We start from the raw sequence: 25,011 nt of genomic DNA, 5'->3' as shown, positions 1-25,011 counted from the left end.
GTTTGATTGCAGTCAATGAAAACTTTCTGAGACTGGAATTCAGTTCTTCTGCACATATTGTAATGGCTAAAAGCAGGAAAAGCAGCTGGGTACATGCGCTTACATCCCTTCCACAAGACTTTTCTTTAACCCTTTAAGTGCCACAGGACGTAGATTCTACATCCTGGGTACCGCTGCGCTCGCTTTTAAAGCAGCGCATCGCTTGTAAACCCCCCACAACCCCCTAGGCAACGAGCACTGAAGGACATACTCACCGATCCGGTCCCCCAGCCAATGACAGCAGTGGGCACGCGATGATGAGGTGTCCACTGCTGTCCCTTTAAATAGCACCCCCCCTTCCGTCGCCTCCTCCTCTCCTGCCTGCCAGGTGTGACTGCTGGAGCCCCCCCCCCCTGCCTTCCTGATGGATTGGTCGCCCCTGATCGCCTGCCTGCCATGGGTGAGCTGAACTACAACTCTACACCACTGTTTATTTTGCTTATTTCTAAACTGTCTAAAAAAAAAATTTTCTATTTCTTATTCTGTCTTTCTCATTATCACACTTTTGCACACATACACACTTACAGAAAACTTTGCCAAGCACACACATACACTTACACACACACTTACACTTTTTTTTTTTTCTTTATTTTCTTTTCTTTCTTTCTTTGCTTTCTTTGGCAGTCTTTTTTTTCAATAAAACGTTGTTTCTGATCTTGTTCTATAATTATTTGATTTATTTGGTTGCATTTTTGTGTTTTTTTGGCGTTTTTATAATTTATTTCTGTTTTTTAATTATTTTATTGCATTTTAACTTTTCTATTACTATTGGGTGCTGAAGGTAGTGCACATAATGCATTGCCCCTGTTTGGGGACATTTGGTGGCCACGTCTTTATGTGCACCCATACATATGGGATATCGTTTTATTCAGGGAAACTTGCAGATTGATGTTTAGTAAGTTTTTGGTGGTTGCCATGGAGATTTTGTGGAAAAATCTAGGTTTGTATCTGGTTTTTCCTTGATTTCTGACCAAAGTTCTGATTTCTGCAAGGGACTGCGGCCACAATTTTCCATGTAGAAAGAGAAGAGTGGTGTCTTTGAATAGCTGAAGGTGAAATAGTTTGTGGGGGTTATTTCACAGGTAGGGGGGTTAACACTGAAAAACTGCAGGTAGTGCACATAGAGTGCAGCCCCCCAATTTTTTTTGTAATTGCTCTTATGCATTGCCCCATTTGATCTTGCGTCCAAGTATACGTTTTAGAAAAAAAACAAAAATGCAAAAAAAAGCTCTAAATTTCACAATGCACTGACAAAAAGTATTTGGCTTTTGAGTGAAAACTAGATTGCACCTAGAAACCTGAAGGTCTGCAGTTTCTAAAAATACCAAACATGAGGGGATATTTTAGATTTACATATAAGTTATGCTGCATCAACTGTTACAAGCGCTTTTCCACTTTGTACTGCTTTAGTTTGGGGGTTACTTCTGGACAGGAACAGTGGGTTACCACCACATATTTGGTATTGTTGGACTTGGGAGTATCAGGGCTTTTACAAACAACAAAAAAATGTGTGTAAAATCAACTTTTCTATGGAAAAAAAACTCAAAATATACAGAAATGTTTCATAATTTTATTTTTTTTTTTTACATATTTCACCCAAAATACACATCATATCTCCACAAAAGTTATAAAATTCAGTGTGTATATCGAAGCCCAATTAGTGATTAAAAAAAACGATATATAATTTCCCTAGTTTCATGGAGGTTTTCCTACCAAAAAACATTGTTAAAGTGAATGATTACAAAATGCTTAAAAAACGTCTGGCACTGGGGGGAACTGAAATGCCAAATTCAGCTGGCACTTAAAGGGTTAAACAACATGACTAGGCTTAATGCACAAAGTAAATAATTGGAGCCACGTTATGGAACCTAATTTGCACATATCTGCAGTGGTTTTGGCATTAGTGTAGCCCACTTTTGTGACAGTGCTGCTACTGCTAATGCTGTTGGCGCTGAGCCCTGAGCCCCGCTTACTATGGGGGAACAGGTTTACTTTTCTGAATGGCGTGCCTCCACCCAGGGTAGGTATAGGTAGAACTATAACTCTGTAATGTCCTCCTTAGACAGGGGCTCCCTGCAACTCCCAGTACCTTGCCCCTCCCTTGGGGTAGCTGCTTACCAAGCAGTTGAGGATCCTCTGTGTATAAATAGTCAAGACACCAGTTAAAATGATGAACCAGATGAACTTGCTTTATTATTTGAGTGCAGGCAGAACTTCCAGGTTACAGTGCATGAATAGTTACGGTGACACTTCACCTTTAACTGCTCTCTCAAAGGGCTACTCACGGTACTCCCGCCAGGTGATCCTATCTAGGAGCTCCCCCCGGTACTCTCGCCAAGAGACCCTCTCTTAGGGCTCTCCCCGGTACTCACGCCAGACTGACCCTCCTCAAGGACTCACCCCGGTACTCACGCCTAAGTACTCTTGATTAGGAATCTCCCGGTCTGGTCACCTAACTAGCTACTACATGCCCTGAACTCCAGCCATGAGTGCTGGGGGGGTCTTAGCCCCTCTTGCTTCTGGTGGGGCGATCTCTGCCCGTCTAAATACCCTGCCTGTCACTCCTAGAGTGATCTATTACAATACTCTACTACCTAGAACACTAGGCTGGTGTACACCTCTTACAGAGGGAGGTTCCAGGCTAGAAAACCTGCTGAACATGGGAGTCATCCCCTTTTATACTTTTAGCACACCGCCATTTATTGGTTGCTGTTAACTTGCAGGGAAACTCCCTTTTACCACATAAACATCTAGGACCACCTTTAGGCATCCAAATCCATAAGGCCACCCTCTAGTGCCTGTCTAAATGGGAACCCACCTAAGGGGCCCAAATCTGGGGATTCCTACATTAGCAAAAAGTGGCAAATATTGTGCATTAAGACACGGGATCTATCATTGTGACCATTGGTAGCCACACAATGAAGCTGTACATGCATCATACTCACAAAAATGGAACGTATAGTTAGGCTAAATGGACATATTTATAAAGCTACTTTCAAAATTTTAAATGGTGCTTATACCATAAATAACTTTTGAGCTAACATAATTAGTGCTTTCTTTTTTTTTTTTTTTAAATAAATTCTAGCTTAATTCTAGGTAATGGTACATGGGCATTTTCTCCTCTGGCTTATACACGCAAGTTGAGAAAAGCTGATACATTGCCTTCAATACCTTGTATGTGTGTACACTTATAGGCACAAGATCAGCCTGTTGGTGCACACACTGAGCAGATTTTGGCATGAAAATGCAGAGAAAATCTGATCTACTGCAATAGTACTATTTTTCCTGAAAATGTGGCCACTGGAGGTCAGACATTCAATATGTTTTACAAGGGAGGTTTGTATTGCTCCTCATAACAGCAAATAATATAGTGGTAAAGTTGGTAAACATGGCTAATTTGTTGCAGCAACTAATCGCCCCGTGTGTCTTCGCCCTTAAGCAACAGACTGTAGAAAGAGTCAACTTTGATGCATTCATTTCCTGCCAAACTATTTTTTCTATACAAATGACATATTTAAAATATTTCTCAAAACACAGCACTGTGGTTTCCATCTCTATAACAGGGGGATTTATTTTCCTGTTGCCCACTCATTTTAACTGAACTATGCTACCTTGCCCTTTGGCTATTACCAGTAAATACTGCATTCATAAACAGTCAACAGCTGGATTCCAGGGACAGTGGCCAGGACAAATATTGCACTCACAAGCATCAGCAGGCATTAGCTTGGAGCAGAGTTGTGGGAAGTGAATGGCATTACAAAGAGAGAGATAGCGTGCATCAGCTTTATATAATAAAATGAAAAAAATGTAGTAAGATCCTTTCTTTTTACCATTAAAGCTTCAAAGGAACACAAATACTACCTCCTGCCTGGGTAGCCATAATAAGTGTACAGGGTGAACAACCATGGGGGACTTGTCACTGCCAGGGCTCTGAAAAGCAATATTTAGTAATTTTCAGTGTGACACATGGGCCATGAATGTCTAATATGAATTGGCTTCCAGTTTCAAAGACAGTTTGTGATGATAGCCCTGCCTCCTAAAACAAGGACACATTAGCTGATCTGCCCATTCAGTCCTTACTGTGTGAGTCAGTGACCCCAGCAGTGTAGCCTGCTGTACTAAACAACTGCTCAGCTGCACAAGTTATTCTCTTACACTATAAGCACTTTGAGCCAAGGCCTCCCCCATTTGTATGCAGACTAAAGTATATAAAGTATATATATATATATATATATATATATACAGTATATAAGCATGCATTCCTAAGTATTCCTACCCCTCATTATATATACTTCACAAAATATATCTGCTAACTTTCCCACCTTTTTATGGTGAATAAAGGCTTGCACAAGCAGACGAAAGGGTAATTAGGACAGATCGGGGATGCCAAAAAAATGTTGCAATTTTACTCATAGACTCTATATAGACGATATTTATACTTTATGGCGGCAATCTTTAGTTCCAGCTCACAAAAACGTTGTATAACATAATGTAAAATGGCAAATTTACTTAACAGCTGATGCAGATTAGAAATTAGACTGCTATCTAGCTGCTATACCTACTAATACAAGCAACCTCATATTTAGTTGAATATTAAAATGAGGTATGGATAAGATCTGAATACAAAAATAAACAGTTAAAATTAACTTTAACAATTTACCCCCAATAGTTTTTCTGGGTACCCAGGTTTCACAAAAAAAGGGGAAACAACATCATAAACAAATATATATAAAAAAAGTCCCGAAAGGAATGTTGCTTACAAATACAATATATCCCCAGTTATGCAATTATCTGTTAACAGGTGAGGTTAACTTTTAGATGTAATAAAATGCAACTTTTCAATTGATCTTCATTTTTTCTCTCCTTTAATTATTTACTCTTTTCAACTTTTAAATGTGTCACTACTAACCCTAGCAACCACACAACTATTGTTCTGTAAAGCTACAATTTTATTGTTATTTTTACTTTGTATTATTAATCTTTCTATTTAAGTCCTCCTCTATCTCCCTCTTTATATCCCTGTATCTTTTTCATACCACTACCTGGTTGCTAGGTTGAATTAGACCCTAGGAACCATATAGCAGCTGAAGTTTCAAACTGGAGAACTGCTGAACAAGATCCTAGTTAATTTAAAAACTGCAAATAATAAAAAATTAAGACCATTTGCAAATTGTCTCAGAATAGCACTACATCATACATCATACTCTTATTTACAAAGATACAGTATATGCTAAACTGTACCAGTGCAGTTACCTGTAGCAACCAATCAGATAATTGCTTACATTTTCTAACTGGTTGACTGATCAAAACTAATTACTAATTGTTTGCTATGGGCAACTGCACATATGTAAAGTGTGTCTGGTGCACAGAACAGTGAGTAGCCTGTACCTCACAGGATGAAACTAAGCTTCAGAGACAATACAGAGACAATACCAACCTCTATAATGTTCACCCAAGCAAAATAGAATGGGAATCAAATATTTACAATATTTTGTACTTGATCCTAACTAGGATATAATAAATTCATACTGAAGACAAAACAATTCTATTGGGTTTAATTAGTTTTTAAATGGTTTTTCAGTAGTATGGAGATCCAAATTATGGAAGGCCTCTTATACTGAAAACCTTAGGTCCTCAGCATTCTAGATAACAGGTCCCATACCTGTACCATGTTTTATATCTAGTGAGTTTGAAAAAGCTTTTAATTGGTTAAGCTAGACTTTCCTGACCATCTTCTTGAATTAAAAACATAAAGAATAAAATAACTTTATTCACACATTTTGCTGCCAAAGGCCACATCTGTAGGTCAGATTTACTCATAATCATACATGGGACAAGCAATGAGGCACTCTTCCATGTCTATGATTTACTGTTTAGGTGCTACAGAATTATAAGCTATTCTGGCGTTTAGTATTCAAGGTGTACATATATTTTAAAAACACTGCAGTGGTACAAGCATCCCATAGCAAAAACTAGAAGCCAATTGGATGAGAACCCGGTTCTTTATGGCTTTTGATTGCACACCGCCTGCAGGTCAGATAAAGTTAATAAATTACTTCTGTTCATTTATGAAATCCCAGAATTATGCCTCTCTTCAAACTAATCTTCCGGTGATAACAAAAATATTGTGTGATTTGTAAATGATCACAAGCTAAGGGCAACATTAATTTTTAGCAGTGGAACTGTTAGAAAACAGTTGTCAAAATCCTTTCTTTGTGCATGAAATTTCCATCGGGGAGTAAGGATTTTGAGGGGTGATAGTGCTTTCCCATCTTTATCCTCTATGGATGGATAAAGTATGTCATGTATGACAACTCTGAGGTATTTTTTTACAGACCATCCTGTGGATAATATTGTATCACAGTTTGCTTTTAAAAAATAATGCTTGACAGAGCAGCACTATGGCAGCTAATAAACAGCAGTCAGACTGGCAGCACAGTGATAGTAAAATATTGCCTATTCTTCAGAAGCAGAAGTTATGTCTCATCAGCTTGCCGACTGTTCACCATGAAGCTGCAGTCATAAGAAAAGCCCATTCTATGACACTGAAAGGGTCACTTATCACTACATTTGCGGTGAGGCAGCATTCTGATGCCAAATGCTGGGAATGACACCATCACAATGACACCAATAAGACAATTTTTCTTAAAAAAAAATTGCGAAACAGCAAAAAATCCGCAAAACGAGTTTGTCATGCGACTATTTTGTTGCCTATTTTAATGCAACTGCAACTTTTTTTGATGCATGACAAATTTTTCCATGGAGAATTTTCACAGAAGTTTCATGAAACAATTCGCCAATGCCGAAATTCGATGCGAATCCATGCCTGCCAAAAAAAATTGGCTCTTCGCCATAAATGACCACATTTAGTTGTCTTTATGTCTTTTTCCAGTCAGCAGTGCTCTAAAGATATACAGTATGTACCTTTTGGCCAAATTAATTTCTCTCAGGCAGATATTTGTTTTCCATTTATCACATTTTCTTCTCTCTTTGCAGGTATTTTGGGCAAATTAGGAGCTCAGAGTTGCCAAAATCCATTCAAAGCATCATTGGGTTTTTTTTAATGGAAATATTTTAATAACTGCATTTAATTCTAAAGAGGAGAATCCCAAGATGCTTTACCAACAAAGTCTATGTGAACATTTTGCAATGTGAGAAGTAATATTTGGTAATCACCCAGGAAAGGCAAAAAAAAATCCCTCTGGGGCATTTTCAAGGCAGAAAATTATACAAGAACAACCTAATTTAAGAATTTTAATAAATCTTACAGTTACTGTAACTTTTGTTTTCTTCTTCAGTTCTCGGGTGACTTATACACATGGACTGTCCTGCTCATTATATATGGGAGGAAGCTGGATGGAGACCATGCCAGCACCAGATATAAATCCTACACTGGATTTATATCTGGATTTAAAGAGGAGACCAAGACAGGGCAGATGTACTGCTCATTATGTGATAAAGGGCACCCAGGTGCCCAAACATGTTGTGTTGTATAAGTCTGCAATAAACTCACTGTGAGATACATTTGCACTGCGGTGCTCTCCTCTTTATTCCAAGATGTAAAAATCTAGGTTTTCATGAAATGGATACTAGCTGCTGTTATCTGAAAAAGCTTTATTTGTACACTTTGTTACAATGTGAGCATCATTATTACTACACTGAGAAGTAATGACTGTTGATCAAGAAAGATTGCTATACACATGTAAATGATGATTGTATAGCAAATATAAGAGAAAAAATGTATAATAGTGTTGATGTGAATTTAACCACGAAACAACTTCAATGAAAGAGATTGATGCATTAAGTATAATAGTCCTAGTGCTCTTAAAACGCATTTAAAATCTATCTCTGCAAATTGTACCAAAGATGGCTGTGTCATTGTACCATGCAGTTATTCATCAAGATTTTTTTTGCCAATATCCTTTATTTAACACATGATATAGAATGCAAATTACTGTAATTAATATTTCTATAGACCAGTGCTGAGTGCTGTCTAACTTTTGTGGTGCCGGAATTTCTCTAGCATACATAGTGCAGGGCCACTAATGGAAGCCAGTTTTGACCACTCCCCTTTTTTAAACCACAACCACTTCAAACCACACCCCTGTTATTAGAATGGTGGTAGTGCAGAAAAAACCCAAATGCTTGGTCCTCACTGCAGGGATATCAACCAATATTCGTATGAGGCAGAGTATGGCACACACAGACACAGTACTCTGCCTGCCCTATGCTGCCTGTGTGTGCCATACTCTGCCATACCTACCCTGCATGTGTGTGCCATACTCTGCCATACCTACCCTGCATGTGTGTGCCATACTCTGCCTATCTTGACCACTCCCCTTTTTTAAACCACACCCCTGTTATTAGAATGGTGGTAGTGCAGAAAAAACCCAAATGCTTGGTCCTCACTGCAGGGATATCAACCATTATTCGTATGAGGCAGAGTATGGAACACACAGACACAGTACTCTGCCTGCCCTATGCTGCCTGTGTGTGTCATACTCTGCCATACCTACCCTGCATGTGTGTGCCATACTCTGCCTATCTTGACCACCCCCCTTTTTTAAACCACACCCCTGTTATCAGAATGGTGGTAGTGCAGGAAAAACCCAAATGCTTGGTCCTCACTGCAGGGATATCAACCATTATGCATATGAGGCAGAATATGGAACACACAGACACAGTACTCTGCCTGCCCTATGCTGCCTGTGTGTGCCATACTCTGCCATACCTACCCTGCATGTGTGTGCCTATCTTATGCTGCCTGTGTGTGCCAGACTCTGCCTGCCTTACCCTACCTGCCCTATGCTGCCTGTGTGTGCCATACTCTGCCTGCCCTATGCTGCCTATGAGCCATACTCTGCCTGCCCTTAGCTGCCTGTGTGTGCCATGCTCTGTCTGCCGGCAGGTAGTACATGGTGTAAACAGGTAAACAATGAGCCTGAGGTGTGAACACTGCAGGGGGTGAACAATGCAGAAATTAATAGGTGTGAACAGTACAAGGGATTACATGTTTAAACAATACAATCTGAGGTGTTAGCAATGCAGGGGGCCAGTTAATTTCAGTACTGATACCATTTAAAGCTTAAGGCGCCCATACACCTTCAGATCTGCCCGCTTGGCGATGTCGCCAAGCGAGCAAATCTTCTCCCGATATCCCTCACCTATGGGTGGGCAATATCGGGAGAATCCAGGCCGGATATCAGTCGGGCAGGCCCGTCGGTAGTGCTCATACACGGGTCGATTAGCTGCCGAATCTGTCTAAGGGACCAACATCGGCAGCTAGAATCGGCCCGTGTATGAGGACCTTTACACAAAGGTAAGACATCAAAGCTGCCAGACATGTGGGGGGCTGCCAGTTGGACAGCACTGCTACAGACATTTTTGTTTCTATAGTCTTATCTTTATGTAGTAAATTAGCTCTGATTATATAAGACAGCATCGACCTAGGCCTCTAAGCTTATTATTACTGTGCACATTATCTTTGCATTTTTGACAACCCCATATAGGGTACTAGCTCTCTTTGTATTTTTATTACTTTTGCATGCACTAATACTTTTCTAGAGCTCTGCACATCCTCAGCACATTTATAGATTTCAGTACCATTGTAGGTCAGTGCTTGCAAGTGTAATTATAACTAGATTCATGTCATATACAGTATCTGTTTACATGACCTACATCTCCTAACCTATACTTGCACTATTCTGTGAAGCTGCACAGCTTTGTTTACTATACTTGTCATAATGCACAACCTATATTAGCTGTGTTCCAACCTGCCCGTCACTATGGTGTAAGCAACTAAGTACCCTCTGCTCTCACAAAACTAGCCAGGACTTTAACATCATTTCCCAGTATAATATTGTATTTCACTACAAATTCACTTCCATAGAATCATCTGTGCAAGTTGGCATGCAAAAATCAAAGCAACCTGTATTGTAGTCTAAGCTTTTCATCACAGGCACAATATATAGACATGAAGGAAATACACGGAGAACATTGCTGATTACTTCTTACTTAAAAACTACCCTGAATCAACTGGCATTTGTTGTTATCAAGGAGATGTCGATGTCAGTAACAGATGTTTGATAGCACATGATACAATGGTGGACTATGAGAAATTCTGCCAGTGAAGTAACATACTGTTAAACCTAATCTAAACCACAATCTTTTTAATAAAGCCAGCATTTTGTATAAAACAGCACCATCTCATGATATGATCTAGAGCAGTGTTTTTCAACCTTTTTTGGGCAAAGGCACACTTGTTTCATGAAAAAAATCACGAGGCACACCACCATTAGAAAATGTTAAAAAATTTAACTCTGTGCCCAGCAGCAGTGCCCCCCTAGTACATTGGTGCCAAGAGCAGTGCCCCCCTAGTACATTGGTGCCCAGCAGCAGTGCCCCCCTAGTACATTGGTGCCAAGAGCAGTGCCCCCCTAGTACATTGGTGCCAAGAGCAGTGCCCCCCTAGTACATTGGTGCCCAGCAGCAGTGCCCCCCTAGTACATTGGTGCCAAGAGCAGTGCCCCCCTAGTACATTGGTGCCCAGCAGCAGTGCCCCCCTAGTACATTGGTGCCAAGAGCAGTGCCCCCCTAGTACATTGGTGCCCAGCAGCATTGCCCCCCTAGTACATTGGTGCCAAGAGCAGTGCCCCCCTAGTACACTGGTGCCCAGCAGCAGTGCCCCCCAGTACATTGGTGCCAAGAGCCAGCCCCCCTAGTACATTGGTGCCCAGCAGCAGTGCCCCCATAAGTCAGTGTGCCCCGTGGCCCCCCCTAATACATTGGAGCCCAGCAGCATTTTACGCTTCGGCGGCTTCAGCAGCATCTTCCCCTCACGCGCGCCGCCTCTGCACTTCTGCCTACACGCGACCGCACACAGGCCCTTTTATAACGTTGTGCCCCGTGCGTACTGACGTCACCCATACACACGGGGCGCAACCAATGACAGGGCCCGGATTTTTTTTTTTAAAGTAAAAATTGCGGCCCTGCCTACGGCACACCAGGCAACATCTCGCGGCACACTAGAAACGCTGATCTAGAGCACAAATGACCTACTTGCCAAATATTCATGTACTAGCCCAATTTTAAATGGGACAATTTCAACACGTATTGTAGTGTATTATGTAGGGTTGTCATCTGTTATCCAGAACCCATTATCCAGAAAGCTCAAAATAACATGAATGCCATCTGCCATAGACTACATTATAATCTAATAATTAAAATGTTTCAAAATGATTTCCTTTTCTCTGTAATAATAAAACAGTACCTTGTACTTGATCCCAGCTAATATATAATTAATCATTACTCATACCCCCCAACTGTCCCGGTTTTAATAGCGCATCCACTGTCCCAGATAGTTCAATGAATGTCCCGCATTTCTGTAATAGATTACGGAAATGCGGGACATTCAGTGAACTATCCGGGACAACGGGATGCACTGGTTGGAGCCAGGCGCTCCTACTCCTTATGCGGCAGCGACAGGCCCTTTTATAAGGTTGCGTCCTGTGCGTATTGACGTTACAAGGAGCCACATAAGGAGCAGGAGCCGCTAAAGAAGAAGGAGTGTCTATGGGGGCACTGTGTATGTGGGTACTGTCTATAGGGGCACTGTGTATGGGGGGTACTGTCTATGGGGGCAATTGAGGGCACTTTCTATGGGAGCATTGTGTATGGGGGTACTTTCTATGGGGGCACTGTGTATGGGGGCTACTGTCTATGAGGCAATTGGGGTCAATTGGGGGCACTTTCTATGGGGGGGTACCATCTAGGGGGCACTTTCTATGGGGGGCACTGTGTATGAGGGGGTACTGTGTATGGGGGCACTGTGTATGGGGGGTACTGTCTATTGGGTCATTGGGGGCACTGTGTATGGGGGGGGCAAAACTGGTACATAGTTATAACTCACTTATAACTGACGGCCTTCTCTCTATATTTGTATTTTATATGTAGGAGTTGCTATATTGTTTTCCTTAGGTAGTACAGTATGAGGGTAAAGCACAATTTGCGTCAGATCCCACCATTTCAACTATATAAAAGGAGTGTTTTTTGGAAAAAAAAAGGCGGGGGGTGGTAATTAGGGAATGGCCACAAAAGTGGGCATGGTCAAAACAATGCCAAATCTTTTTGTCCCTCCTTTCATTTTTCAAATGTTGGAAGGTATGATTACTGGAGGCAAAAATATTTTTTAGTAGACTTAGGATATTAGGATCCAAATAACAGAACAACCCCTTATCCAGAAAACCCCAGGTTCAAAGCATTCTCCATAACAGGTTCCTTGTATCCAGAAAGCTCTGAAATACAGCAGAGCCAATTTAAAAATATGCCGACTGATTTGTTTTTTTATGTTTCTGTAATTTTATGTAAAAATGTATTGCACTTGATAATAACTAAAGCATATTGAACTGGGTATCTTAATATAGAAATGTTTTTCATTTATTGGGCAGATTATTGTTTGGGTTTCACAATAATGAAGATCTAACAAGGCCTTACAAAAAACCAAACTGTTTGGGTCAAAACCGAACAGGTAGCAACCTTAGTTTTATGCCATTAGTTCCGTTTAGTGGGCTTGTTATAATCACTTGAAATTGTAATCTTTTCTGCATTTAGTATTTGAAAACAGATTAAGTTGTTTATTTGGCCATTTGGTATTTACCTTATTGTTGCTCAGCATTCTTAGGGTTCTGACTCTATTCCATTGCCCTAAATAAGCGAGTTTCTCAGGAAGATTGCTATTAATTTGGATTTCTTCCTGGGAACAAGATGTGTTTAGAGGAAGAACAGAGGCTAATGGGTGGATAACATGTACCTACTTTGACCCCTCTTATTTCAGAATGCACATTAATAAGGATAATTTCTTATTAGTTACAAAAGCAGAATAAAGGATATTTTAATTTTTCAAGTATAGCTGTTTTACTGAAAAATGCTTTTCTGTTACAACTAGCTGAGACTAGCTATGGTATACAAATCTGTAGAATGGTACTAAAACTGCTAGCTCTGGGCTACAGTCCAGCATTATATCACTGGCATACTAGTTATTTTTACAACCTGAATACTATTACTACAGACATTATTTAACTGTAATTTAACTGTGATAAATAGTTACATAAGTTGAGTTGAAATAAGTGCAAAGTTCATCAAGCTTAACCACTCCAAATGAACTCCAGAGTGCAGACACATATATACACATACTTATATCGACCTATCTATACACACATAAATAAGCTATATATATTGACACCTATACTAACTGAAGATCTTAAGATCACAATAGCCTAGGACAGTGGTTCTCAACCTTCCTAATGCCACAACCCTTTAATACAGTTCCTCATGTTGTGGTGACCCCCAACTATAAAATTATTCCTAAGACCATGGCAAATATGTGTTTTCCAATGGTCTTAGGCGACCCCTGTGAAAAGGGTAGTTCGACTCCCAAAGGGGTCACAACCCACAGGTTGAGAAACGCTGGCCTAGAATACTATGCTTGTTCGGGAAATCATCCAGTCCAACACAATAAAACCCGACAGGGCATTCCATAACCTCATTGCCCTCATCGTGAAGAAGCACCTACACCAGTTCTCTATCCAATCACAAATTTTATGTTCCCAAACAATATTCCTTAACAGAAAAGCATTCACATGTGTCCATTAAAAATATTGCAGACTGCAAGTAGTTTTTAGCCCCAAAAGATGATTAGCTTTAGCCATTAGATTTATTAAATAACCAAGTCAATATGTTCTACTGATTTACTTAACAAAAATTGAATCATTAACCCAGGTGACATATCCAGGAACATGAATATTAAAGCCAATACAAGCCTTGGAGATCTAGACCGGGGAGTAAAACACAATGGAAAGGATATACCAAACACATTCAATATAGTTTTATGATATTCTTGCAATGCATTTGTGGTATGGTGACAAAAAGGTCCCCGGTTTCCTGGGGAAAAGTGATTGACAACAGGTATGTTGGGCCACGGATTCTCAGACATTTTTACTGAGGTGAGACCAGCAGTGTTTGGGGCATAGAAACACTTTGTTTCTCTGCAGTTTTTTAAATTGTTGATCCGGGGCTGGTCTTACTGGGAATCCGCAAGAGCAGGGTGGGTGGATTCCCAAATCCATAGGCCAGGTTTTTCAGGAGGCCCTAGGCCTATTTGTAGTACACCTGAAGCTGTGCAGGGGAGCTGATGAGCCTGTGTGTGTGTGAGAGAGAGACACGCTGCTGGATTTGCTCAGCTTCAGGAGAAAGAGAAGCATTTATTTTTGTGTTAGCCAGGAGGCTTGATATTTCTGTTTGAACCGTTGTTTTATACCCCCTGCGAGGGGAAACTTCTGCAGCCGCTGAAAAATAAACGCGGGCAGGAAGCCCTTACACCGGTCTTGGTGTGTGCAGTTGCCTCATTTGCAGCCTACCAGCGAGTGAACCCCCACACATTGTAAACATGAACAAAACATAGGATAATGCTAGAAAAAACATAACATGTGAATTTATCCTTAATAGCAATAATGATTTCTAGCCACAAATATCCACCTATCCAGCAAATTTTAATATTTAGTGATATTCAGAAATATAAGTAACAAGAAAACCAGGTGCATCAAGTTAGTGGAACGTGTAGTGATGCCCTAAGAGGCTGATTTTTCATTGTTCAAGTTTGAGAAAAGAACAGTTGCCAAAACTCACTTGACTTTTTTCATGACTGCAAGGTTTCACTAATCATTGCTCGAGCCTGAAGGTTTGAACAATCATAAACAGGGCTCTAAATGACATCAACATAAGTTGATTAGCACCCTTTTTTCATTGGAATACACTGATAATTTTCAGATTATTCTTAACTGTCCTAGACTCAACCCAGATCTACTGAAATCTGCTCTTGTTTGTCAGTCATTTCTACTTGGAAGCCCCAGCTCTACTTTAAAGGTAAAATCACTGGGGTGCGCATTTTGTTTGGCACCCCTCAGTGAATATAATCACCTACTTGTTACTCTGCAATCTTTTCTTGCAGAGTGTACTGCCACCATTTACTTGTTTGTTCCCTGGTATCCCCTATCCCAGTGCTGTCCAACTTCTGCGGTGCCGAGGGCCGAAATTTCTCTAGCATACATAGTGGAGGGCCGCTAATGGAAGCCAGTATTGACCACTCCCCTTTTTTAAACCACACCCACTTCAAACCACACCTATTTTATCACAATGGTGGTAGCACAGCCAAAATCCAAAATGCTTGGTCCTTACTGCGGGGATATCAACCGTCATTCAAATGTGAAAGAATTATATTATGTCATATTAAGATATACCCCTAAATCCATGGATAGCACAGCAACCCCCAGCACATAATTACACACCTTAGGGACCATTTAATGGCTATTTCCAACTGCTAACAAACCCACAACAAACCCCTGCCTGGTTCACCTCCCACAGGCAGCATAGGGCAGGCAGAGTATGGCACACATAGGCAGCACTCTGCCCTATGCTGTCTATCTGCCATAATCTGGCTACCCTATGGTCCCTGTGTGTGCCATACACACAGGCAGCATAGTCCAGGCAGTACATACAATGTCTGAGGTGTGAACAATGGGGGGTGATTACAGCCTGAGTCTGAGGTGTGAACACTGCAGGGGGTGAACAATGCAGGGATTAAAAGGTGTGAACAACACAGAGGATTACATTTTTAAACAATACAGGGTGATTACAGCCTGAATCTGAGGTGAGAACCATGCAGGGGGCCAGTTAATCTCAGTACTGATACCATTTAAAGCTTACACAAAGGTAAGCCATAAAAGCAGCCAGACAGGTGGGGGGCCACACAGAGGGGGGTCACGGGCCGCCAGATGGACAGCACTGCCCTATCCTAACTTCAGCAGGGCCATGAGCAAAACAGAACTTCAATGGAAATTTCTGTACTGCATGTGCATCCGGCTTGTATCCATAGAAAACAAGAAGATGGCAACAGCAGAGAAACTCTGAAGGAAAGATCAATTTGTTTTTTTAAACAGAATGTGTACCTGCATGGGATACAGATTACAATCACTGAAAGGTGCATAACAACTTGGCAGGCACACCCTTAGGTAATTTTATTCTGTTTTCCTTTCAATTAAACTTCTCTGTGTTTTCACCCCCAACACCCCCCTTACCCCCCTTACCCTTCAACATTACAGAAATTTCTATCACAGTTATCTACCCTTTTAATACCATTGTTGTTTTTTTTACCTATGCCATGCATTCCAAGTACACATAAGCTTAGTGCAGATCAAAGAACGAACAGGAACTATAAAATTTATGGCAATGTAATATATGGCCTTTTTTATACAGATACTGTAGATAATATGTTGTACGGCACCAAAAATTCTAAATGGGAACCACCACGTTCTTAAAAATACACCAAACTGTTGTAAATACTCAACAATTCTTTTTCACTAACAGGGTTAAGCTAGTCATTAGCAGTGCAATATACTCATGCATTATCAGCCCCTTAGAGTAAACGTGTCAGTGATTCACAGCATTAGTGTGTTGGTTGTAGCCAAAAAATGTAAGGTTGAACAAATCACAAATAAGTCACAAAAATATACAACTGTTAGAAAAAATGTTAAAAAAATATTTAAAACAGTGGTGCTTTAAAGGTTTTTGAACCATTTTTGAATTTTAAATACATGTGCATGAATATGACCATGCATAATCTAGATTTCCTCAAACTATTTAAAGAGAACCCAAATAAACAAATAAGCTAAATACACAATACTTGTTCATTTATTGAGAAAAATGATCCAAATATAGGTATTTGTGTGAGGCAAAAGTAGGTGAACTTCATGCATTCTCGGTATTTGAATAAGAAAATAGAACCAGGTATTCCAAACAACAGAATGATCATTAGGAATAAGTGCGCAGGCTCTGACTTCTTGAAAAAACAGAAATGTCTAGAGGTTTTTTTTGCACAAAAAAGGTAAAAGCTGAAGAAAGTTATTGTTTTAAAATAGTCAAAGTCCTGACTTTAATGCTATAGAAATGAGATATATGGACTTAAAGCAGTTCATGTGAATAAGCCCACCAACATTTCTGAGTTGAAGATGTTCTGTAAGGAGGAATGTGCTAAAATTCTTCCAAGCTGATGAGCTGGATTGATTAACAGTTACCAGAAGCAGTTGCAGTTATTGCTGCCAAAAGTAATGCACTTGGCAAAAGAAAGAACACACATTGACTCAAATGCATTTGGCGCAAGATAAAATGTGAAAAAAATACACACTGAGTCTAAAGCATTTGGCACAAGAAAAAATGCCAATCGACTACTGCATTTGTATGCATGTACAAATGCACATTGATTCTAATGCCACTCCTTGACTCTAATGCATTTGGAGCAAGAAAAAATGCCAACTGAAGAAAAAATGCGAGTATAAATGCACATTGACAAATGCATTTGACAATGCATTTGACAAGACATTGTTTCCATTCATTTGGCAAAGTAAAAGCATCTATTAAAAACATGCAAATATAAATACACATTGACTCCAGGGCTGCTCCTGCCTTGCCTCAGGTAGAGCAGGAAGAACTTGTGCATAAAAAAATGACACTCATAAAAAAAAATTGTCACATATGCCATTTTCTGCCGTTTTTCACAGTTTCGCAAACATTTCAGGTAGGCAAAACGGGACAGATTTGCTTATCATTCGCAGCAAAAAGCCACCTTTGGTAACTTTAAGATCAGAATTTTTATTTTTTAAAATGAAAATTCTGCTCTGCTAGTGCAGAGAGCACAGAAGCTCTCTTTACACTAGTGATGCTGCCCCCTCCGAATCTATTTTGATGATGTGGCTAATGCGACACGCAGCTTTTTTTGGCAAGCTCAAAAAAACTTGCCGGGAATACACCTCTACACTTAAAAATCCTCCTACCTGTGCCTGCACCTGAAACAATTGAATAAGCACGGGTGCAGGCACATGTAGCCGATATCAGCCAAAAAAACATGTCTTCGCATTTTCGGCAGATATCGGCTACATGTGCCTGTACCCAAGCTTATTCAATGCTTTCTGGTGCAGGCACATGTAGGAGGATTTGTAAGCATAGGATCGTATTCCCTGCAAGCGTTTTTCAGCTAAACCTGAAAACAGAGCGAGAGACAGGGGGCAGGTGATTGATACTAATGCATTTGACGCAAGTAAAAACACTTTAATTCTTTTGGTGCAAGTAAAAGCAGCAGTTATATTTGCCCATTGATGCCAGTAGATTAGGTGAACTTTTGCTAGTTTGTGAATTTTTCTGCGGTTTTTGGTGACTTGGCACATCAGTCATTAATAGAAAATGGACGCATACATTTGCTATACACAGATACATTATTTTGCATATTTTTTCTCAATAAATAAATGAACAAGCATCCACAAAGGCTTAAGTTAATTTTTTGTGAAAATCATTCCTTCTTCCATGAAAGATGTAACAATGATGTTGTTACTGTTTCAGATACCACAACTTATTTCAGATACCACAAAGTACAGTCTAGTAATAGCCAAAAAATAGTACAGGTATGGAACCTGTTATCTAGAATGCTCAGGACCTGGGGTTTCTGGATGAGGGACCTTTCTGTAATTTGTATCTCCAAACCTTACAGTAACACCAAAAAATGAAAGAGCTTTAAAGTAATAAAAATATAATGCATTATTGCCCTGCACTGGTAAAACTGGTGTGTTTGCTACAGTAACACTACTATAATTTATATAATAAGCTGCTGTGTAGCCACGGGGGCAGCCATTCACGCTGGAAAAAAGGAGAAAAGGCACAGGTTACATAGCAGATAACAGATAAGTTCTGTAGAGTACAATAGTGTTTTATCTGTTATCTGCTATGTGCCTGTGCCTTTTCTCCTTTGAATGGCTGCCTCCATGGCTACATAGCAGCTTATTTATATAAATTATAGTAGACTTTCTGAAGTAAACACACAACTTTTACCAGTGCAGGGCAGCAGCACATTATATTTTAGTTACTTTTATACACTTTCATTTTTTGGTGTTACTGTTCCTTTAACACTATGTAAAAGGTCTGTGCTGATGGCTGGTCTTTTATAAAAGGTATGCTAAATTACTATATAAAATATCATGTTCATACGCTAATCTCCTTGGGCATTATATTTTAAGCAAATTAAATAGGTAAAACCAGTTATAGTGAACCAGATATACTTTTGCATGACCTAGCTTTGTTATGTAGGCCAACAGGCACGGGGGTAGAGGGCAGTGCATACTGATACCAAATCTTAGCAGAAGGAATGTTTTTACATCTGTTGCCCTCCAAGATGGGCAAAATGGACGAATATGCATGTTTAATGCTAGGCTACCAAAGAAGCAGCCCAATTTGTATCAAGCATCCAAACATAAATGTTAATTAGCCGCGCAGGATGGCTAAAAAAGGTTGTGTTTTTTAACTTGGCAACATCCAGTAGAGAAAGCTACACTGGGTCACAGGACATAATTGCCAACCATCACCTTTAATACAAAATACAGATATACCTTAGCCAGGGCTGCAAAGATTTGAAAGCAGTCACATGTAAAAAATATTATTGTGTAATATTACACCAGATTCGCAAAGTTTTACTCCATCGCATGAATACTGTTTTGTATGCTTTAGCATTATACTGACATTCTGGTCATTTTGATAAATTATGAGTACCAAATTACTTCAGACTAGGCATGGATTTGCTACGAAATGTCACTTTGGGCCATTAGCAAATTTTTTTCCTAAACTACCACGAAAATTTGCTGCAACAAAAAATTTTGTTTAGAAAAAACTTGCGGTTGTGTCCCGTTTTGCTTCGCCGCAACAGGACACATTCTCTTATCACTACTTTACACTACACCATAGTACAGTTTACTACAGTGTAAAATTGTTGTAAGTTTGTTGGCATTATAAAAGGAGAACTAAACTCCACACAAACAAAAGTCCCCACCCACTGCCCCCCATTGGCCCCATTCCCTACTCCCCCCCGCAGAGTTTCAGAGTTTTTTACATAGAAAAGTGACCCTATTTATGAACCTGACATAAAGATGCAGATTAGCGCAGCAACCTTTACAGGCCTCTTCTTTTGTATGCTCAGCTTTTCTTCTATCAGTTTCCCAACATGGAGCTTGCAGAACCATGTGCTGCTGGAGCTAGTTAGGGATTAGCATGCTCCTGCAGGCTCTGTCTGTTGATGAAATTACAAAAAGGCACCGAAGATGGCACTGGTGAACTTCACTGTGCTACTATATGTCAGGTTTAGAAACAGGGACACTTTTCCATGTAATAGATTCTGTAGGGAGAGAACATAAAGCAGGGCTGATGGAGGGCAGTGGATGGGGGCTTTTGTTGTGGTGGTTTAGTTCTTATTAAAATGGGAACACAGGTTAAAACAGTAATTATAGTAACTTTGATGATACCCCATGCTGGTGCTCCTGTTAACAAAAAACGGCAAAGGCCTGGGGGTATTCTGTAGAAGTTCTTTCAATACTATATACTTCCTCTTCTATCTTATTATCTTTAGGCACTGGTGAATCAGTTCAGTTTTTACTCTACTCAAAATATTTTGGAGTAGATAATCGTATTCCCCCCAAATAAGATTATATCTCTGCAGATATTTTTCTGTATCATCCAATGTGTACCATTAAGGATACTAAAGAAACTGCATGAACAAAGCTGCTGTATTCAAATCTGCACAGCAAAGTGCCAGGTGTTCTACATTAGGAAAGGTGGTGTTGGCAGAAACACATATCTGATGCATTTTTCTTGAGTGATTGCTATGGGGACTTCTATTTTGCTGCTATGTTGACTTAACTACTAATTCCATTTAATAATTTAAGACTAAATTATATGTTTTTTCCAACCTTCTCTTGGGTCGTTCAATGCATGGTTTCAGGTTTCGGACATGATGAATCTGCTCAGAATGAGACCTCCTGCTGCACCTGGGCTACCATGAGATCAGGCTAAAAACATACCTTGTTGGGTGGGACTGACAGCACATGTGGAACAACAAATTTTGAAAGGTATTGCTATCACCATCACCAAAGCAAAGTAAAATCTTGTATTATAGATGTCAACTTTTGCCTTTAAAGAGGGAGCCTTATGAAATATTAATTGGGAAGGCTTGTGTAGGAACATAGCCTGCCACACATTAAGCTTGTATCATACGTTTCTTGCTTTAAAGGTGATTGGTAGAAATGTGTGTAACTATTTAAATAATGTACCTTCTGCTTGTTATTTTCACATGAATCCTACATAAAGTAAACTAGTAAGTTAGTGCCATGTAACCTTTAAAATCATATCTTTGTATCTGATATTGCAACTTGTGGAAGATAATTATGGAATGGTAACAACACATTTTGTAGCTAATACTGACCTTTAGACTACAAACATGCCAAAACCCCCAGCATCTTAAATGAGCTGCAAGTTATCTTGTTGAATGAGAATGCTGGGAGTTGTAGTTTACAAATGATAAGTGGGGGTGCGATAAAACATCCACAATATACATAATATAACAATTATCTGGGGAGTAAGTAATTTTTCATTATGCAGAGAACAAGAGTTAGAAAAAGGCTATTAATAATAAAGGACTGGGAGGAAAGGAAGCAGGATAAATGAAAGAGGATTAAAGGCTCTAACTACAGATGGCATCCCACAATGTCCTCACTCACACTTCTTGCCACATTCCCTGTATCTCATTGGTTTGTCTTCGTCATTTACCATGTATATACAACTCCCATTAATGATATAAAATAAAAATATACCAATGTATCCAGTTTAATTCATGCAAGTGAGCGATCTGATTTTTTAATAACTATTGGTTAGTCACTAGACCATGCTGTTTAAAGAGTCTAGGCTGCAGTGACTGTAACAGTTTGTAGAAGGGGGCCACAAATATAACAGAAAGTGTATAAATACAGGCAATTGAAAACACAGCCTATATAAATGATGTTGAACAAAGAACTTGTCACTGCAGGAACACAAGAACAGGAGCCAGATGCAGATACAACACAAACCGTGCATTGCCATCATACATATAGTCCATCTAATGCAATTATAAAACCATGCATTTACCAGCCCCTGCATATACCTGTAGTTTAGTGGAAGTGCACTAAAAAGCAGTGGAAGGCACCACAGCCTGAACATAGAACAACCCGCCCCACCCCCCCAAAAAAGAAGAATGGAAACAGTAGCTTCAAATATCAAATGTTCAGTTTAATGCTACTTTCTCCTTGTTCTCTAATAAATAAAATAGTGGTTGTCATATCAATACAATTAAGCTGAAGGTAAAATACAAGTAAAAAAGAAAAATGAGCAAGGATTACCACTGGTTTACTTAACTTAACTTTGCTAATATTAGCAATACCCTTAATCCATTAATGACAGAAAGAGCACAGCAGTGGGTATGTATTTTTCAGAGTTAAAAGTGGTACATAGAGTAGAAGAAAAATAAATTGGTGTTCATCTAACCTTTTTCTTTAAAAAAGCTAATTTGTTCTAAAATAAATATATAAGGCTGACCACAGACTTAATCTCACCAGCCCTGTCAGTGTGTTTATGGCCCCTTTAAAGATATGCAGTATGGAGCATGGGTAGCAAGAAAGGGGATAACAAATTCCAAATCTTTTTGCTAATAGAAGCACAAGAGCACATAGGCTAGATCAACCTCTAAATCACTACATGCATAAATCAAACACTTTTCCTCAACATTCAACACTTTTACCAATAAATAAGAGCATCTGCAATAAATAACAAAAGATGTTTAATAGTTTTTAAAACTAGGAAACCTTAAAGAAGCAATGAATGAAAAAGGTAGATTTATATAAGCAGGAGGAGGGGAAAATGTCATAGTCATGACTAAGATGCATCCGCTTATCTGCACCAAGACTAGAATCAGATAAACAGAGGATGATAAACCTGCATGCCATCCTGTGTGCATCCCAGCATCAAGGTACAGTGCGTCTCTTCAGTCCATGGATAACCTCCTGATAGCTGCAGTCTGGCAGCGGAAGATCACAGTAAGTGCTGCAGAGAAAACGAGCAAGCAGAAGCCAACTTCCCTGAGCCCATATTCGAACCAGTGCCTGGGATTGAAGGGATTAGGTATTAGCAGGGCAATGGGTGGGAAGGATTGTTGATTTCTCTGCTTACCAGACAAGCCTGAACCCTTTCATTAGTGCAGAGATGCTAATCCAGTGGGCACATCACTACCTGCCCACTCCAAACTGTATCTGATCCAGGACATGCTGGAAAATGATTTGATGATCATCAAGCCTGATTTTTGCAGTAATATGTTCGCTAGTTGTTTTTTCTTATTTTTTGTAATATCCCCTCTTGTCCTCTCTCCCAACAGCTCTGCTGAATACAGTTCCTCTGCTGACACTGTGAGCTGAGCATGTGCAGAATGGAGGGGGTAGTGGGAAGCAATGCTAGAATTGGCATTCTTACTAAACATGCTGCCTCACAGTGGGAGGGATAGAGAGGGGAGCGATCTGCAAAGTAAGGGACAGAAAATCAAAAGTTCCTGAGGGACACTGCGATACTACATTTAGAAGATCGTAAAAGGGACAGACTTGACCATCACCTATTAATTTTTTCATATTCACTTATCGGTTATTGTCATTACTTTGCCTATTTGCCTAGTAAAGCACATCATTCCATACATCCAATACCCCCTAAATACTAATTACTGCAGCAATTATTAATACTGGTACTGATTTACTTAGTGGTCTTTAAACAGTGGTCGTAAAACACTTATTATGCTGTCTTAAATTGCTTGTTTATTTTTAAACTCTATCTGAGATGCTGCTTTAGCAGGACCTAGAAAGCAATGTGCCCTTACAGTGTTTGTATGCTGTACCTTAAGTTTGATGGAACTTTGCACCTTGCAGCAAAGATAATGCCATGAACACCACATGATCACCACACCACTGAGTAAAATGTATGCAGTACAATAGGAAGATAGGCTTGTCATACTGCAAAGAGAAGCTTCCTCACTAGCCGGTCCTGCATACAATGCTGCACAAAAGGATTTGCACTCTGTCACAGCTTCTGTCATGTAATAAAAAAAACATGCATCAAGCTAGAAGTTTTAAGACCCCTCTGGGCCTGAGAGTGGGGGCAGTTATATTTTTTTACAGATGGAGGAAAAGCACAAATCACTGACTTGCTCTGGAGATATAAAATGCCTTGTTTTACTGCTCTCTTGCAACATGGTGATCAAGCATGTTTTTGCATATTATAGGTATGGGATTCTTTATCTAGAAACCCATTATCCAGAAAGCTCTGAATTACAGGACAGCCATGTCCCACAGACTCAATTTTAATCAAATAACTGAAATGAACAATGTGCTTTTTGTTTCCAAACTATTATCTCTTGTTGTATTCCTATACACACAATGTACTGTATATTGTATGGATGCATTTATTTGTATCTACTTTCTTGTTCCAGGTTATACATTGGAAAAGATGTTGCATTTCCAGTACATGTTACAAATAATGTGCTAGAGCAGCGGTTCTCAACCTGTGGGTCGGGACCCCTTTGGGGGTCAAACAACCCTTTCACAGGGGTCGCCTAAGACCATTGGAAAACACATATTTCCGATGGTCTTAGGAATAATTTTATGGTTGGGGGTCACCACAACATGAGAAATTGTAATAAAGGGTCGCAGCATTAGGAAGGTTGAGAACCACTGTGCTAGAGTGTTCATAAACCACTCAAGGCAAGTGCTGGCCATAATGATGTGAGGCTATAATGGTATGCTTTTAGGGGATTATTACTAGCCCTAACTTCTTATTTAAGCATAAATTCGTAAAATATGCTATATACCTGTATACCCTAAACAGCCAGCTGCAGTATTAGCTTTGTTATACGTATGTCAATACTCCCATCTACCACTGCCTGCGGTTCTGTGTATAAAAATACATATATTCATATGGCCATCTGTTCCTTGTGTTAGATGCCTAAGAACAGCCAATCAGCTTCTCCTATTCTCTGTCAGG

At 39.7% G+C, this 25,011-nt stretch overlaps 1 protein-coding gene across 2 annotated transcripts in view; it reads right to left on the bottom strand.

Moving 5' to 3' along the window:
- Positions 1 to 20,950, bottom strand: part of gramd1b (GRAM domain containing 1B) — a 122,875-nt gene extending 101,925 nt beyond the window's left edge. For both annotated transcript variants that reach the window (XM_031905706.1, XM_031905707.1), the window contains exon 1: positions 20,874 to 20,950. The gene's annotated coding sequence lies outside the window, so the exon portion shown is untranslated. The remainder of the gene's footprint in view (positions 1 to 20,873) is intronic.
- Positions 20,951 to 25,011: the final 4,061 nt, after the last annotated feature.

Source organism: Xenopus tropicalis, chromosome 7 (assembly GCF_000004195.4).
Source record: "Xenopus tropicalis strain Nigerian chromosome 7, UCB_Xtro_10.0, whole genome shotgun sequence".
NCBI lineage: Eukaryota > Metazoa > Chordata > Amphibia > Anura > Pipidae > Xenopus > Xenopus tropicalis.
The sequence above is the reverse complement of the archived record's forward strand: the minus strand, read 5'-3'. Positions and strand labels throughout refer to the sequence as shown.